This window comes from Silene latifolia, chromosome X, assembly GCF_048544455.1.
Source record: "Silene latifolia isolate original U9 population chromosome X, ASM4854445v1, whole genome shotgun sequence".
Taxonomy (NCBI): domain Eukaryota; kingdom Viridiplantae; phylum Streptophyta; class Magnoliopsida; order Caryophyllales; family Caryophyllaceae; genus Silene; species Silene latifolia.
The window spans coordinates 531,315-547,605 of NC_133537.1; positions in this window are offsets into that span (position 1 = coordinate 531,315).

The window sequence follows — 16,291 nt, forward strand, 5'->3', positions numbered from 1 at the left end:
TTTTCAATCACGCGTCCGAGCTCATTTCAGGAATCAACCCGTTCGATTTCAGGAATCAACCTGTTCGATTTCGCCGATTTCAACATCAAATAACGAGCTTTAACACATTTTTCACGATAATCCGAGTTTGGCGAACGCCGGTTTCAGGCACACCGGCACCCCCAAATGTCTTCCGTTGGTGCTCAAACTTTGCGTGGCCGCTTTATTCGACCCGAGGAACTTTCTATGTGATTTCCGGAGAATTTTGTTCCGGACCCCGTAATCCCGAAAAACCGTGTATTATACACTTCAATTTCAAACTCTAAGGTCGAAGGTCGTATTTGTTTTTTTCCGTTGTTTTTTCTTCCACGCGTCCGAGCTCATTTCAGAATCAACCCTTTTCGATTTCAGAATCAACCTGTTCGATTTCAAATTCAAATAACGAGCTTTAACACATTTTTCACGATAATCCGAGTTTCGCGAATGCGGTTTCAGGGCACACCGGCACCCCCAAATGTCTTCCGTTGGTGCTCAAACTTTGCGTGGCCGCTTTATCCGACCCGAGGAACTTTCTATGTGATTTCTGGAGAATTTTGTTCCGGACCCTGGAATCCCGAAAAACCGTGTATTATACACTTCAATTTCAACTGCTTTCTAAGGTCGTACCGACCCGTTTCTTTTTCTCCTCGTTTTTCAATCACGTCCGAGCTCCGAATCAAGTTCGATTTCAGGAATCAACCTGTTCGATTTCAACATCAAATAACGAGCTTTAACACATTTTTCACGATAATCCGAGTTTCGCGAATGCTCGGTTAGGCACACCGGCACCCCCAAATGTCTTCCGTTGGTGCTCAAACTTTGCGTGGCCGCTTTATCTCGACCCGAGGAACTTTCTATGTGATTTCCGGAGAATTTTGTTCCGGAATCCCGAAAACCGTGTATTATACACTTCAATTTCACCAACCTCTCGGAAGGTCGTACCCGACCCCGTTTTTTTTCTCCCGTTTTTCAATCACGCGTCCGAGCTCATTTCGGAAGCGTTCGATTTCAGGAATCAACCCGTTCGATTTCAACATCAAATAACGAGCTTTAACACATTTTTCACGATAATCCGAGTTTCGGCGAATGCCGGTTTCAGGCACACCGGCACCCCAAATGTCTTCCGTTGGTGCTCAAACTTTGCGTGGCCGCTTTATCCGACCCGAGGAACTTTCTATGTGATTTCTGGAGAATTTTGTTCCGGACCCCGGAATCCCGAAAAACCGTGTATTATACACTTCAATTTCAAATTTGCTCTAAGGTCGTACCGACCCCGTTTTTTTTCCCCGTTTTTCAATCACGCGTCCGAGCTCATTTCAGGATTCAACCTGTTCGATTTCAGAGGAATCAACTGTTCGATTTCAGCCTCAAATAACGAGCTTTAACACATTTTTCACGATAATCCGAGTTTCTGCGAATGCTCGGTTTCGTAGGCACACCGGCACCCCAAATGTCTTCCGTTGGTGCTCAAACTTTGCGTGGCCGCTTTATCCGACCCGAGGAACTTTCTATGTGATTTCTGGAGAATTTTGTTCCGGAATCCCGAAAACCGTGTATTATACACTTCAATTTCACTGCTCTAAGGTCGACCGGACCCCGTTTTTTTTCTCCCCGTTTTTCAATCACGCGTCCGAGCTCATTTCAGGAATCAACCTGTTCGATTTCAGGAATCAACCCGTTCGATTTCAACATCAAATAACGAGCTTTAACACATTTTTCACGATAATCCGAGTTTCGGCGAATGCTGGTTTCTGGCACACCGGCACCCCCAAATGTCTTCCGTTGGTGCTCAAACTTTGCGTGGCCGCTTTATCTGACCCGAGGAACTTTCTATGTGATTTCCGAGAATTTTGTTCCGGACCCCGAATCCCGAAAACCGTGTATTATACACTTCAATTTCACTGCTTGGAAGGTCGACGACCCCGTTTCTTTTTCTCCCTGTTTTTCAATCACGCGTCCGAGCTCATTTCAGTGAATCAACCTGTTCGATTTCAGGAATCAACCCGTTCGATTTCACTCTCAAATAACGAGCTTTAACACATTTTTCACGATAATCCGAGTTTCGGCGAATGCTGGTTTAAGGCACACCGGCACCCCCAAATGTCTTCCGTTGGTGCTCAAACTTTGCGTGGCCGCTTTATCTGACCCGAGGAACTTTCTATGTGATTTCCGGAGAATTTTGTTCCGGACCCCGGAATCCCGAAAAACAGTGTATTATACACTTCAATTTCAGCCGTTCGGAAGGTCGTACCGACCCAGTTTCTTTTTCTCCCCGTTTTTCAATCACGCGTCCGAGCTCATTTCAGGAATCAACCGTTCGATTTCAAAGAATCAACCTTGTTCGATTTCAAATTTCAAATAACGAGCTTTAACACATTTTTCACGATAATCCGAGTTTCGGCGAATGCTGGTTTCTGGCACACCGGCACCCCTAAATGTCTTCCGTTGGTGCTCAAACTTTGCGTGGCCTCTTTATCTGACCCGAGGAACTTTCTATGTGATTTCCGGAGAATTTTGTTCCGGACTTCGAATCCCGAAAACCGTGTATTATACACTTCAATTTCAAACCGCTCTAAGGTCGTATCGACTCCCGTTTTTCTTTTTTCCCCGTTTTTCAATCAGTCCGAGCTCATTTCAGAATCAACCTGTTCGATTTCGAGCCTCAAATAACGAGCTTTAACACATTTTTCACGATAATCCGAGCTCGAACGTCGGTTTCAGGCACACCGGCACCCCCAAATGTCTTCCGTTGGTGCTCAAACTTTGCGTGCCGCTTTATCAGACCCGAGGAACTTTCTATGTGATTTCCGGAGAATTTTGTTCCGGACCCCGGAATCCCGAAAAACCGTGTATTATACACTTCAATTTCATCCGTTCGGAAGGAGACCGTTTTTTTTAGTTTTTCAATCACGCGTCCGAGCTCATTTCATCAACCTTTCGACGAATCAATCCGATTTTCAAATAACGAGCTTTAACACATTTTTCACGATAATCCGAGTTTAATGCCGGTTTGTGGCACACCGGCACCCCCAAATGTCTTCCGTTGGTGCTCAAACTTTGCGTGGCCGCTTTATCCGACCCGAGGAACTTTCTATGTGATTTCCGGAGAATTTTGTTCCGGACCCCGAAATCCCGAAAAACCGTGTATTATACACTTCAATTTCAACTGTTCGGAAGGTCGTACGGATCGATCCCGTTTTTTTTCTCCCCGTTTTTCAATCACGCGTCCGAGCTCATTTCAGAATCAACCTGTTCGATTTCAAGAATCAACCCGTTCGATTTCAGCCTCAATAACGAGCTTTAACACATTTTTCACGATAATCCGAGTTTTCGCGAATGCCGGTTTTCAGGCACACCGGCACCCCCAAATGTCTTCCGTTGGTGCTCAAACTTTGCGTGGCCGCTTTATCCGACCCGAGGAACTTTCTATGTGATTTCCGAGGAATTTTGTTCCGGAATCCCGAAAATCGTGTATTATACACTTCAATTTCAAACTGCTCTAAGGTCGTACCGACCCCCGTTTTTTTCTCCCCGTTTTTCAATCACGCGTCCGAGCTCATTTCAGAAATCAACCCGTTCGATTTCAGGAATCAACCCGTTCGATTTCATTTCAAATAACGAGCTTTAACACATTTTTCACGATAATCCGAGTTTTCGGCGAACGTCGGTTTCAGGCACACCGGCACCCCCAAATGTCTTCCGTTGGTGCTCAAACTTTGCGTGGCCGCTTTATCTGACCCGAGGAACTTTCTATGTGATTTCCGAGAATTTTGTTCCGGACCCCGAATCCCGAAAACCGTGTATTATACACTTCAATTTCAAATTTGCTCTAAGGTCGCACTGACCGTTTTTTTTTCTCCCGTTTTTCAATCACGCGTCCGAGCTCATTTCAGGAATCAACCTGTTCGATTTCAGAAATCAACCTGTTCGATTTCAGCCTCAAATAACGAGCTTTAACACATTTTTCACGATAATCCGAGTTTTGGCGAATGCTGGTTTGTGGCACACCGGCACCCCCAAATGTCTTCCGTTGGTGCTCAAACTTTGCGTGGCCGCTTTATCTGACCCGAGGAACTTTCTATGTGATTTCCGGAGAATTTTGTTCCGGGACCCCGGAATCCCGAAAAACCGTGTATTATACACTTCAATTTCAAATGCTCGAAGGTCGACCGGACTGCGTTTTTCTCCCCGTTTTTCAATCACGCGTCCGAGCTCATTTCAGGAATCAACCTGTTCGATTTCAGGAATCAACCCGTTCGATTTCAAATTTCAAATAACGAGCTTTAACACATTTTTCACGATAATCCGAGTTTCGCGAATGCGGTTTCAGGCACACCGGCACCCCAAATGTCTTCCGTTGGTGCTCAAACTTTGCGTGGCCGCTTTATCTGACCCGAGGAACTTTCTATGTGATTTGAGGAGAATTTTGTTCCCGGACCCCGAATCCCGAAAACCGTGTATTATACACTTCAATTTCAAATGCTCTAAGGTCGACCGACCCCGTTTCTTTTTCTCCTCGTTTTTCAATCACGCGTCCGAGCTCATTTCAGAATCAACCTGTTCGATTTCAGGAATCAACCTGTTCGATTTCACCTCAAATAACGAGCTTTAACACATTTTTCACGATAATCCGAGTTTCGCGAACGCCGGTTTGTCAGGCACACCGGCACCCCCAAATGTCTTCCGTTGGTGCTCAAACTTTGCGTGGCCGCTTTATCTCGACCCGAGGAACTTTCTATGTGATTTCGGAGAATTTTGTTCCGGACCCCGAATCCCGAAAACCGTGTATTATACACTTCAATTTGAGCCGTTCGGAAGGTCGCATCGACCCCGTTTTTTTTTTCTCCCGTTTTTCAATCACGCGTCCGAGCTCATTTCAGGAATCAACCCGTTCGATTTCGGGAATCAACCTGTTCGATTTCAACCTCAAATAACGAGCTTTAACACATTTTTCACGATAATCCGAGTTTAGGCGAACGCCGGTTTGGCACACCGGCACCCCCAAATGTCTTCCGTTGGTGCTCAAACTTTGCGTGGCCGCTTTATCTGACCCGAGGAACTTTCTATGTGATTTCGGAGAATTTTGTTCCGGACCCCTAATCCCGAAAAACCGTGTATTATACACTTCAATTTCAACTGCTCGAAGGTCGTACCGGACCCCGTTTCTTTTTCTCCCCGTTTTTCAATCACGCGTCCGAGCTCATTTCAGAAATCAACCTGTTCGATTTCAGGAATCAACTTGTTCGATTTCACCCTCAAATAACGAGCTTTAACACATTTTTCACGATAATCCGAGTTTCGCGAATGTCGGTTTAGGCACACCGGCACCCCCAAATGTCTTCCGTTGGTGCTCAAACTTTGCGTGGCCGCTTTATCCGACCCGAGGAACTTTCTATGTGATTTCCGGAGAATTTTGGTTCCGGACCCCTAATCCCGAAAACCGTGTATTATACACTTCAATTTCATGCTCGGAAGGTCGTACCGACCGTTTTTTTTCTCCCGTTTTTCAATCACGCGTCCGAGAGCGTTCGATTTCAGAATCAACCTGTTCGATTTCAGCCTCAAATAACGAGCTTTAACACATTTTTCACGATAATCCGAGTTTCAGCGAATGTTGGTTTCTGGCACACCGGCACCCCCAAATGTCTTCCGTTGGTGCTCGAACTTTGCGTGGCCGCTTTATCCGACCCGAGGAACTTTCTATGTGATTTCCGGAGAATTTTGTTCCGGACCCCGGAATCCCGAAAAACCGTGTATTATACACTTCAATTTCAAACTCGCTCTAAGGTCGTACGGACCCCGTTTCTTTTTCTCCCCGTTTTTCAATCACGCGTCCGAGGTCATTTCAGAATCAACCTCGTTCGATTTTGAATCAACCCTGTTCGATTTCACCTCAAATAACGAGCTTTAACACATTTTTCACGATAATCCGAGTTTTGGCGAATGTTGGTTTCTGGCACACCGGCACCCCCAAATGTCTTCCGTTGGTGCTCAAACTTTGCGTGGCCGCTTTATCTCGACCCGAGGAACTTTCTATGTGATTTCCGGAGAATTTTGTTCCGGACCCCGTAATCCCGAAAAACCGTGTATTATACACTTCAATTTCAGCCTGTCGGAAGGTCGTACTACGACCCCCGTTTTTCTCCCCGTTTTTCAATCACGCGTCCGAGCTCATTTCAGAAATCAACCCGTTCGATTTCAGGAATCAACCCGTTCGATTTCAACCTCAAATAACGAGCTTTAACACATTTTTCACGATAATCCGAGTTTCTGCGAACGTCGGTTTCAGGCACACCGGCACCCCCAAATGTCTTCCGTTGGTGCTCAAACTTTGCGTGGCCGCTTTATCCGACCCGAGGAACTTTCTATGTGATTTCCGGAGAATTTTGTTCCGGACCCCGTAATCCCGAAAAACCGTGTATTATACACTTCAATTTCAAATTGCTCGGAAGGTCGTACGACCCGTTTCTTTTTCTCCCGTTTTTCAATCACGCGTCCGAGCTCATTTCAGGAATCAACCCGTTCGATTTCAGGAATCAACCTGTTCGATTTCATCCTCAAATAACGAGCTTTAACACATTTTTCACGATAATCCGAGTTTCGGCGAATGCTGGTTTCTGGCACACCGGCACCCCCAAATGTCTTCCGTTGGTGCTCAAACTTTGCGTGGCCGCTTTATCTGACCCGAGGAACTTTCTATGTGATTTCCGGAGAATTTTGTTCCGGAAACCCCGAATCCCGAAAAACCGTGTATTATACACTTCAATTTCAACTGTTCGGAAGGTCGTACCGACCCTCGTTTTTTTTCTCCCGTTTTTCAATCACGCGTCCGAGCTCATTTCAGGAATCAACCCGTTCGATTTCAGAATCAACCCGTTCGATTAAAGCCTCAAATAACGAGCTTTAACACATTTTTCACGATAATCCGAGTTTCGGCGAATGCCGGTTTCAGGCACACCGGCACCCCCAAATGTCTTCCGTTGGTGCTCAAACTTTGCGTGGCCGCTTTATCCGACCCGAGGAACTTTCTATGTGATTTCCGGAGAATTTTGTTCCGGACCCCGGAATCCCGAAAAACCGTGTATTATACACTTCAATTTCAGCTGCTCGGAAGGTCGTACGGACCCCCGTTTCTTTTTCTCCCGTTTTTCAATCACGCGTCCGAGCTCATTTCAGGAATCAACCCGTTCGATTTCAGAATCAACCCGTTCGATTCACCTCAAATAACGAGCTTTAACACATTTTTCACGATAATCCGAGTTTTCGCGAATGCTGGTTTGTGGCACACCGGCACCCCCAAATGTCTTCCGTTGGTGCTCAAACTTTGCGTGGCCGCTTTATCTGACCCGAGGAACTTTCTATGTGATTTCCGGAGAATTTTGTTCCGGAATCCCGAAAACCGTGTATTATACACTTCAATTTTCAACTGCTCGAAGGTCGTACCGGACCCGTTTCTTTTTCTCCCCGTTTTTCAATCACGCGTCCGAGCTCATTTCAGAAATCAACCTGTTCGATTTCAGGAATCAACCCGTTCGATTTCATTCTCAAATAACGAGCTTTAACACATTTTTCACGATAATCCGAGTTTCTGGCGAATGCCGGTTTCAGGCACACCGGCACCCCCAAATGTCTTCCGTTGGTGCTCAAACTTTGCGTGGCCGCTTTATCCGACCCGAGGAACTTTCTATGTGATTTCCGGAGAATTTTGTTCCGGAAACCCCGAATCCCGAAAAACCGTGTATTATACACTTCAATTTCAACTGTTCGGAAGGTCGTACCGGACCCCGTTTTTCTCCCCGTTTTTCAATCACGCGTCCGAGCTCATTTCAGAATCAACCTGTTCGATTTCAGAATCAACCCGTTCGATTTCACCTCAAATAACGAGCTTTAACACATTTTTCACGATAATCCGAGTTTCGGCGAATGCCGGTTTCAGGCACACCGGCACCCCCAAATGTCTTCCGTTGGTGCTCAAACTTTGCGTGGCCGCTTTATCTCGACCCGAGGAACTTTCTATGTGATTTCCGGAGAATTTTGTTCCGGACCCCGAATCCCGAAACCGTGTATTATACACTTCAATTTCACTGCTCGGAAGGTCGTACCGGACCCTCGTTTCTTTTTCTCCCCGTTTTTCAATCACGCGTCCGAGCTCATTTCAGGAATCAACCTGTTCGATTTCAGGAATCAACCTGTTCGATTTCAGCCTCAAATAACGAGCTTTAACACATTTTTCACGATAATCCGAGTTTCGGCGAATGCTGGTTTGTGGCACACGGCACCCCCAAATGTCTTCCGTTGGTGCTCAAACTTTGCGTGGCCGCTTTATCTGACCCGAGGAACTTTCTATGTGATTTCCGGAGAATTTTGTTCCGGGACCCCGGAATCCCGAAAAACCGTGTATTATACACTTCAATTTCAACTGTTCGGAAGGTCGTACCGACCCCGTTTTTTTTTTCTCCCCGTTTTTCAATCACGCGTCCGAGCTCATTTCAGAAATCAACCCGTTCGATTTCAGGAATCAACCCGTTCGATTTCAACCTCAAATAACGAGCTTTAACACATTTTTCACGATAATCCGAGTTTCTGGCGAACGTCGGTTTCAGGCACACCGCACCCCCAAATGTCTTCCGTTGGTGCTCAAACTTTGCGTGGCCGCTTTATCCGACCCGAGGAACTTTCTATGTGATTTCCGGAGAATTTTGTTCCGGACCCCGGAATCCCGAAAAACCGTGTATTATACACTTCAATTTCACTGCTCTAAGGTCGCACGACCCCGTTTTTTTTCTCCCCGTTTTTCAATCACGCGTCCGAGCTCATTTCAGAAATCAACCCGTTCGATTTCAGAATTCGTTCGATTTCAAATTTCAAATAACGAGCTTTAACACATTTTTCACGATAATCCGAGTTTCGCGAACGTCGGTTTGTGGCACACCGGCACCCCCAAATGTCTTCCGTTGGTGCTCAAACTTTGCGTGGCCGCTTTATCCGACCCGAGGAACTTTCTATGTGATTTCCGGAGAATTTTGTTCCGGACCCCGTAATCCCGAAAAACCGTGTATTATACACTTCAATTTCAACTGCTCGAAGGTCGTACCGGACCCCGTTTCTTTTTCTCCCCGTTTTTCAATCACGCGTCCGAGCTCATTTCAGGAATCAACCCGTTCGATTTCGTGAATCAACCTCGTTCGATTTCAAATTTCAAATAACGAGCTTTAACACATTTTTCACGATAATCCGAGTTTCGGCGAATGTCGGTTTGTGGCACACCGGCACCCCCAAATGTCTTCCGTTGGTGCTCAAACTTTGCGTGGCCGCTTTATCTCGACCCGAGGAACTTTCTATGTGATTTCCGGAGAATTTTGTTCCGGACCCCGAATCCCGAAACCGTGTATTATACACTTCAATTTCAAATGCTCGGAAGGTCGTACGACCCCCGTTTTTTTTTCCCCGTTTTTCAATCACGCGTCCGAGCTCATTTCAGGAATCAACCGTTCGATTTCAGAATCAACCCGTTCGATTTCAAGCCTCAAATAACGAGCTTTAACACATTTTTCACGATAATCCGAGTTTCTGCGAATGCCGGTTTCTGGCACACCGGCACCCCCAAATGTCTTCCGTTGGTGCTCAAACTTTGCGTGGCCGCTTTATCCGACCCGAGGAACTTTCTATGTGATTTCCGGAGAATTTTGTTCCGGACCCCGTAATCCCGAAAAACCGTGTATTATACACTTCAATTTCAGCCTGCTCTAAGGTCGTACCGGACCCCGTTTTTTTCTCCCCGTTTTTCAATCACGCGTCCGAGCTCATTTCAGAAATCAACCCGTTCGATTTCAGGAATCAACCCGTTCGATTCAGCCTCAAATAACGAGCTTTAACACATTTTTCACGATAATCCGAGTTTCTGCGAATGCCGGTTTCAGGCACACCAAGCACCCCCAAATGTCTTCCGTTGGTGCTCAAACTTTGCGTGGCCGCTTTATCCGACCCGAGGAACTTTCTATGTGATTTCCAGAGAATTTTGTTCCGGACCCCGGAATCCCGAAAAACCGTGTATTATACACTTCAATTTCAGCCGTTCGGAAGGTTGTACCGGACCCTGTTTCTTTTTCTCCCCGTTTTTCAATCACGCGTCCGAGCTCATTTCAGGAATCAACCCGTTCGATTTCAGCAATCAACCTGTTCGATTTCAGCCTCAAATAACGAGCTTTAACACATTTTTCACGATAATCCGAGTTTCGGCGAACGGTTTCAGGCACACCGGCACCCCCAAATGTCTTCCGTTGGTGCTCAAACTTTGCGTGGCCGCTTTATCCGACCCGAGGAACTTTCTATGTGATTTCCGGAGAATTTTGTTCCGGACCCCGGAATCCCGAAAAACCGTGTATTATACACTTCAATTTCAACTGTTCGGAAGGTCGTACCGGACCCTGTTTATTTTTCTCCCTGTTTTTCAATCACGCGTCCGAGCTCATTTCAGAAATCAACCCGTTCGATTTCAGAATCAACCGTTCGATTTCAAGCCTCAAATAACGAGCTTTAACACATTTTTCACGATAATCCGAGTTTCTGCGAATGTCGGTTTCAGGCACACCCAAGACCCCCAAATGTCTTCCGTTGGTGCTCAAACTTTGCGTGGCCGCTTTATCCGACCCGAGGAACTTTCTATGTGATTTCCGGAGAATTTTGTTCCGGACCCCGTAATCCCGAAAAACCGTGTATTATACACTTCAATTTCAAACTGTTCGGGAAGGTCGTACCGACCCCGTTTTTCTCCCCGTTTTTCAATCACGCGTCCGAGCTCATTTTCAGAATCAACCGTTCGATTTCGTGAATCAACTGTTCGATTTCAAACCTCAAATAACGAGCTTTAACACATTTTTCACGATAATCCGAGTTTCGGCGAATGCCGGTTTCAGGCACACCGGCACCCCCAAATGTCTTCCGTTGGTGCTCAAACTTTGCGTGGCCGCTTTATCCGACCCGAGGAACTTTCTATGTGATTTCCGGAGAATTTTGTTCCGGACCCCTAATCCGAAAACCGTGTATTATACACTTCAATTTCAAGCCTGCTCGGAAGGTCGTACCGACCCCGTTTTTTTTCCCCGTTTTTCAATCACGCGTCCGAGCTCATTTCAGGATTCAACCTGTTCGATTTCAGAATCAACCGTTCGATTTCAAATTTCAAATAACGAGCTTTAACACATTTTTCACGATAATCCGAGTTTCGGCGAACGCCGGTTTCAGGCACACCGGCACCCCCAAATGTCTTCCGTTGGTGCTCAAACTTTGCGTGGCCGCTTTATCTCGACCCGAGGAACTTTCTATGTGATTTCCGGAGAATTTTGTTCCGGACCCCGTAATCCCGAAAAACCGTGTATTATACACTTCAATTTCAAACTGCTCGGAAGGTCGTACGACCCCGTTTCTTTTTCTCCCCGTTTTTCAATCACGCGTCCGAGGTCATTTCAGAATCAACCCGTTCGATTTCAGAATCAACCGTTCGATTTCAGCCTCAAATAACGAGCTTTAACACATTTTTCACGATAATCCGAGTTTCGCGAATGTCGGGTTTCAGGCACACCGGCACCCCCAAATGTCTTCCGTTGGTGCTCAAACTTTGCGTGGCCGCTTTATCCGACCCGAGGAACTTTCTATGTGATTTCCGGAGAATTTTGTTCCGGACCCCGGAATCCCGAAAAACCGTGTATTATACACTTCAATTTCAGCCGCTCGAAGGTCGTACCGACCCGTTTCTTTTTCTCCCCGTTTTTCAATCACGCGTCCGAGCTCATTTCAGAAATCAACCTGTTCGATTTCAGGAATCAACCCGTTCGATTTCAACCTCAAATAACGAGCTTTAACACATTTTTCACGATAATCCGAGTTTTGCTAATGTCGGTTTCAGGCACACGGCACCCCCAAATGTCTTCCGTTGGTGCTCAAACTTTGCGTGGCCGCTTTATCCGACCCGAGGAACTTTCTATGTGATTTCCGGAGAATTTTGTTCCGGACCCCGTAATCCCGAAAAACCGTGTATTATACACTTCAATTTCAGCCTGTTCGGAAGGTCGTACGGACCCCGTTTTTTTTCTCCCCGTTTTTCAATCACGCGTCCGAGCTCATTTCAGAAATCAACCCGTTCGATTTCAGGAATCAACCCGTTCGATTTCGCCTCAAATAACGAGCTTTAACACATTTTTCACGATAATCCGAGGTTCGGCGAATGCTGGTTTGAGGCACACCGGCACCCCCAAATGTCTTCCGTTGGTGCTCAAATTTTGCGTGGCCGCTTTATCTGACCCGAGGAACTTTCTATGTGATTTCCGGAGAATTTTGTTCCGGGACCCCGGAATCCCGAAAAACCGTGTATTATACACTTCAATTTCAGCTGCTCGGAAGGTCGTACTCGACCCCCGTTTCTTTTTCTCCCCGTTTTTCAATCACGCGTCCGAGGTCATTTCAGAATCAACCCGTTCGATTTCGTGAATCAACCGTTCGATTTCAGCCTCAAATAACGAGCTTTAACACATTTTTCACGATAATCCGAGTTTCGGCGAATGCTGGTTTCTGGCACACCGGCACCCCCAAATGTCTTCCGTTGGTGCTCAAACTTTGCGTGGCCGCTTTATCCGACCCCAGGAACTTTCTATGTGATTTCCGGAGAATTTTGTTCCGGACCCCGTAATCCCGAAAAACCGTGTATTATACACTTCAATTTCAGCCGTTCGGAAGGTCGTACCGGACCCCGTTTCTTTTTCTCCCTGTTTTTCAATCACGCGTCCGAGCTCATTTCAGTAATCAACCTGTTCGATTTCAGAAATCAACCTGTTCGATTTCAGCCTCAAATAACGAGCTTTAACACATTTTTCACGATAATCCGAGTTTCGGCGAATGCTGGTTTCTGGCACACCGGCACCCCCAAATGTCTTCCGTTGGTGCTCAAACTTTGCGTGGCCGCTTTATCTGACCCGAGGAACTTTCTATGTGATTTCCGGAGAATTTTGTTCCGGGACCCCGGAATCCCGAAAAACCGTGTATTATACACTTCAATTTCAACCTGCTCGGAAGGTCGTACCGGACCCCGTTTCTTTTTCTCCCAGTTTTTCAATCACGCGTCCGAGCTCATTTCAGGAATCAACTTGTTCGATTTCAGGAATCAACCCGTTCGATTTCAGCCTCAAATAACGAGCTTTAACACATTTTTCACGATAATCCGAGTTTTCGCGAATGCTGGTTTGTGGCACACCGGCACCCCCAAATGTCTTCCGTTAGTGCTCAAACTTTGCGTGACTGCTTTATCTGACCTGAGAAACTTTCTATGTGATTTCCGGAGAATTTTGTTCCGGACCCCGGAATCCCGAAAAACCGTGTATTATACACTTCAATTTCAGCCGTTCGGAAGGTCGTACCGGACCCTGTTTTTTTTTCTCCCTGTTTTTCAATCACGCGTCCGAGCTCATTTCAGAAATCAACCTGTTTGATTTCAGGAATCAACCTGTTCGATTTCAGCTTCAAATAACGAGTTTTAACACATTTTTCACGATAATCCGAGTTTCGGCGAATGCTGGTTTGTGGCACACACCGGCACCCCCAAATGTCTTCTGTTGGTGCTCAGACTTGGCATGGCCGCTTTATCTGACCCGAGTAACTTTCTATGTGATTTCCGGAGAATTTTGTTCCGGACCCCGTAATCCCGAAAAACCGTGTATTATACACTTCAATTTCAACGTTCGGAAGGTCGACGGACCCCGTTTGTTTTTCTCCCCGTTTTTCAATCACGCGTCCGAGCTCATTTCAGGAATCAACCCGTTCGATTTCAGAATCAACCCGTTCGATTTCACCTCAAATAACGAGCTTTAACACATTTTTCACGATAATCCGAGTTTCGGCGAATGCCGGTTTCAGGCACACCGGCACCCCCAAATGTCTTCCGTTGGTGCTCAAATTTTGCGTGGCCGCTTTATCCGACCCGAGGAACTTTCTATGTGATTTCCGGAGAATTTTGTTCCGGACCCCGGAATCCCGAAAAACCGTGTATTATACACTTCAATTTCACCTGCTCGAAGGTCGTACCGGACCTCGTTTCTTTTTTTCCCCGTTTTTCAATCACGCGTCCGAGCTCATTTCAGGAATCAACCCGTTCGATTTCAGGAATCAACCTGTTCGATTTCATCCTCAAATAACGAGCTTTAACACATTTTTCACGATAATCCGAGTTTCGCGAATGTCGGTTTCAGGGCACACCGGCACCCCCAAATGTCTTCCGTTGGTGCTCAAACTTTGCGTGGCCGCTTTATCTCGACCCGAGGAACTTTCTATGTGATTTCCGGAGAATTTTGTTCCGGACCCCGAAATCCCGAAAAACCGTGTATTATACACTTCAATTTCAAACCGTTCTAAGGTCGTACCGACCCGTTTCTTTTTCTCCCGTTTTTCAATCACGCGTCCGAGCTCATTTCAGGAATCAACCCGTTCGATTTCAGAATCAACCCGTTCGATTCAGCCTCAAATAACGAGCTTTAACACATTTTTCACGATAATCCGAGTTTCGCGAACGTCGGTTTCAGGCACACCGGCACCCCAAATGTCTTCCGTTGGTGCTCAAACTTTGCGTGGCCGCTTTATCCGACCCGAGGAACTTTCTATGTGATTTCCGGAGAATTTTGTTCCGGAAACCCCGAATCCCGAAAAACCGTGTATTATACACTTCAATTTCAAACTGCTCGGAAGGTCGTACCGGACCCTGTTTCTTTTTCTCCCCGTTTTTCAATCACGCGTCCGAGCTCATTTCAGGAATCAACCCGTTCGATTTCAGCAATCAACCTGTTCGATTTCAGCCTCAAATAACGAGCTTTAACACATTTTTCACGATAATCCGAGTTTCGGCGAATGCTGGTTTGTGGCACACCGGCACCCCCAAATGTCTTCCGTTGGTGCTCAAACTTTGCGTGGCCGCTTTATCTGACCCGAGGAACTTTCTATGTGATTTCCGGAGAATTTTGTTCCGGACCCCGGAATCCCGAAAAACCGTGTATTATACACTTCAATTTCAAACTGCTCTAAGGTCGCACGACCCCGTTGTTTTTTCTCCCCGTTTTTCAATCACGCGTCCGAGCTCATTTCAGAAATCAACCCGTTCGATTTCAGGAATCAACCTGTTCGATTTCATAACCTCAAATAACGAGCTTTAACACATTTTTCACGATAATCCGAGTTTCGGCGAATGTCGGTTCAGGCACACCGGCACCCCCAAATGTCTTCCGTTGGTGCTCAAACTTTGCGTGGCCGCTTTATCCGACCCGAGGAACTTTCTATGTGATTTCCGGAGAATTTTGTTCCGGACCCCGGAATCCCGAAAAACCGTGTATTATACACTTCAATTTCAAACTGCTCGGAAGGTCGTACCGGACCCCGTTTCTTTTTCTCCCTGTTTTTCAATCACGCGTCCGAGCTCATTTCAGAAATCAACCTGTTCGATTTCAGGAATCAACCTGTTCGATTTCAGCCTCAAATAACGAGCTTTAACACATTTTTCACGATAATCCGAGTTTCTTGGCGAATGTCGGTTTGGCACACCGGCACCCCCAAATGTCTTCCGTTGGTGCTCAAACTTTGCGTGGCCGCTTTATCCGACCCGAGGAACTTTCTATGTGATTTCCGGAGAATTTTGTTCCGGACCCCGTAATCCCGAAAAACCGTGTATTATACACTTCAATTTCAACTGTTCGGAAGGTCGTACCGGACCCCGTTTATTTTTTTCTCCCCGTTTTTCAATCACGCGTCCGAGCTCATTTCAGGAATCAACTTGTTCGATTTCAGGAATCAACCCGTTCGATTTCAACCTCAAATAACGAGCTTTAACACATTTTTCACGATAATCCGAGTTTTCGCGAACGCCGGTTTCAGGTGGCACACCGGCACCCCCAAATGTCTTCCGTTGGTGCTCAAACTTTGCGTGGCCGCTTTATCCGACCCGAGGAACTTTCTATGTGATTTCCGGAGAATTTTGTTCCGGAAACCCCGAATCCCGAAAAACCGTGTATTATACACTTCAATTTCAACTGTTCGGAAGGTCGTACGACCCCGTTTTTTTTCTCCCCGTTTTTTCAATCACGCGTCCGAGCTCATTTCAGAATCAACCTGTTCGATTTCAGGAATCAACCTGTTCGATTTCAAACTCAAATAACGAGTTTTAACACATTTTCACCGTTATTCGGATTTTCGGGAATGCTGGTTTGTGGCACACCGGCACCCCCAAATGTCTTCCGTTGGT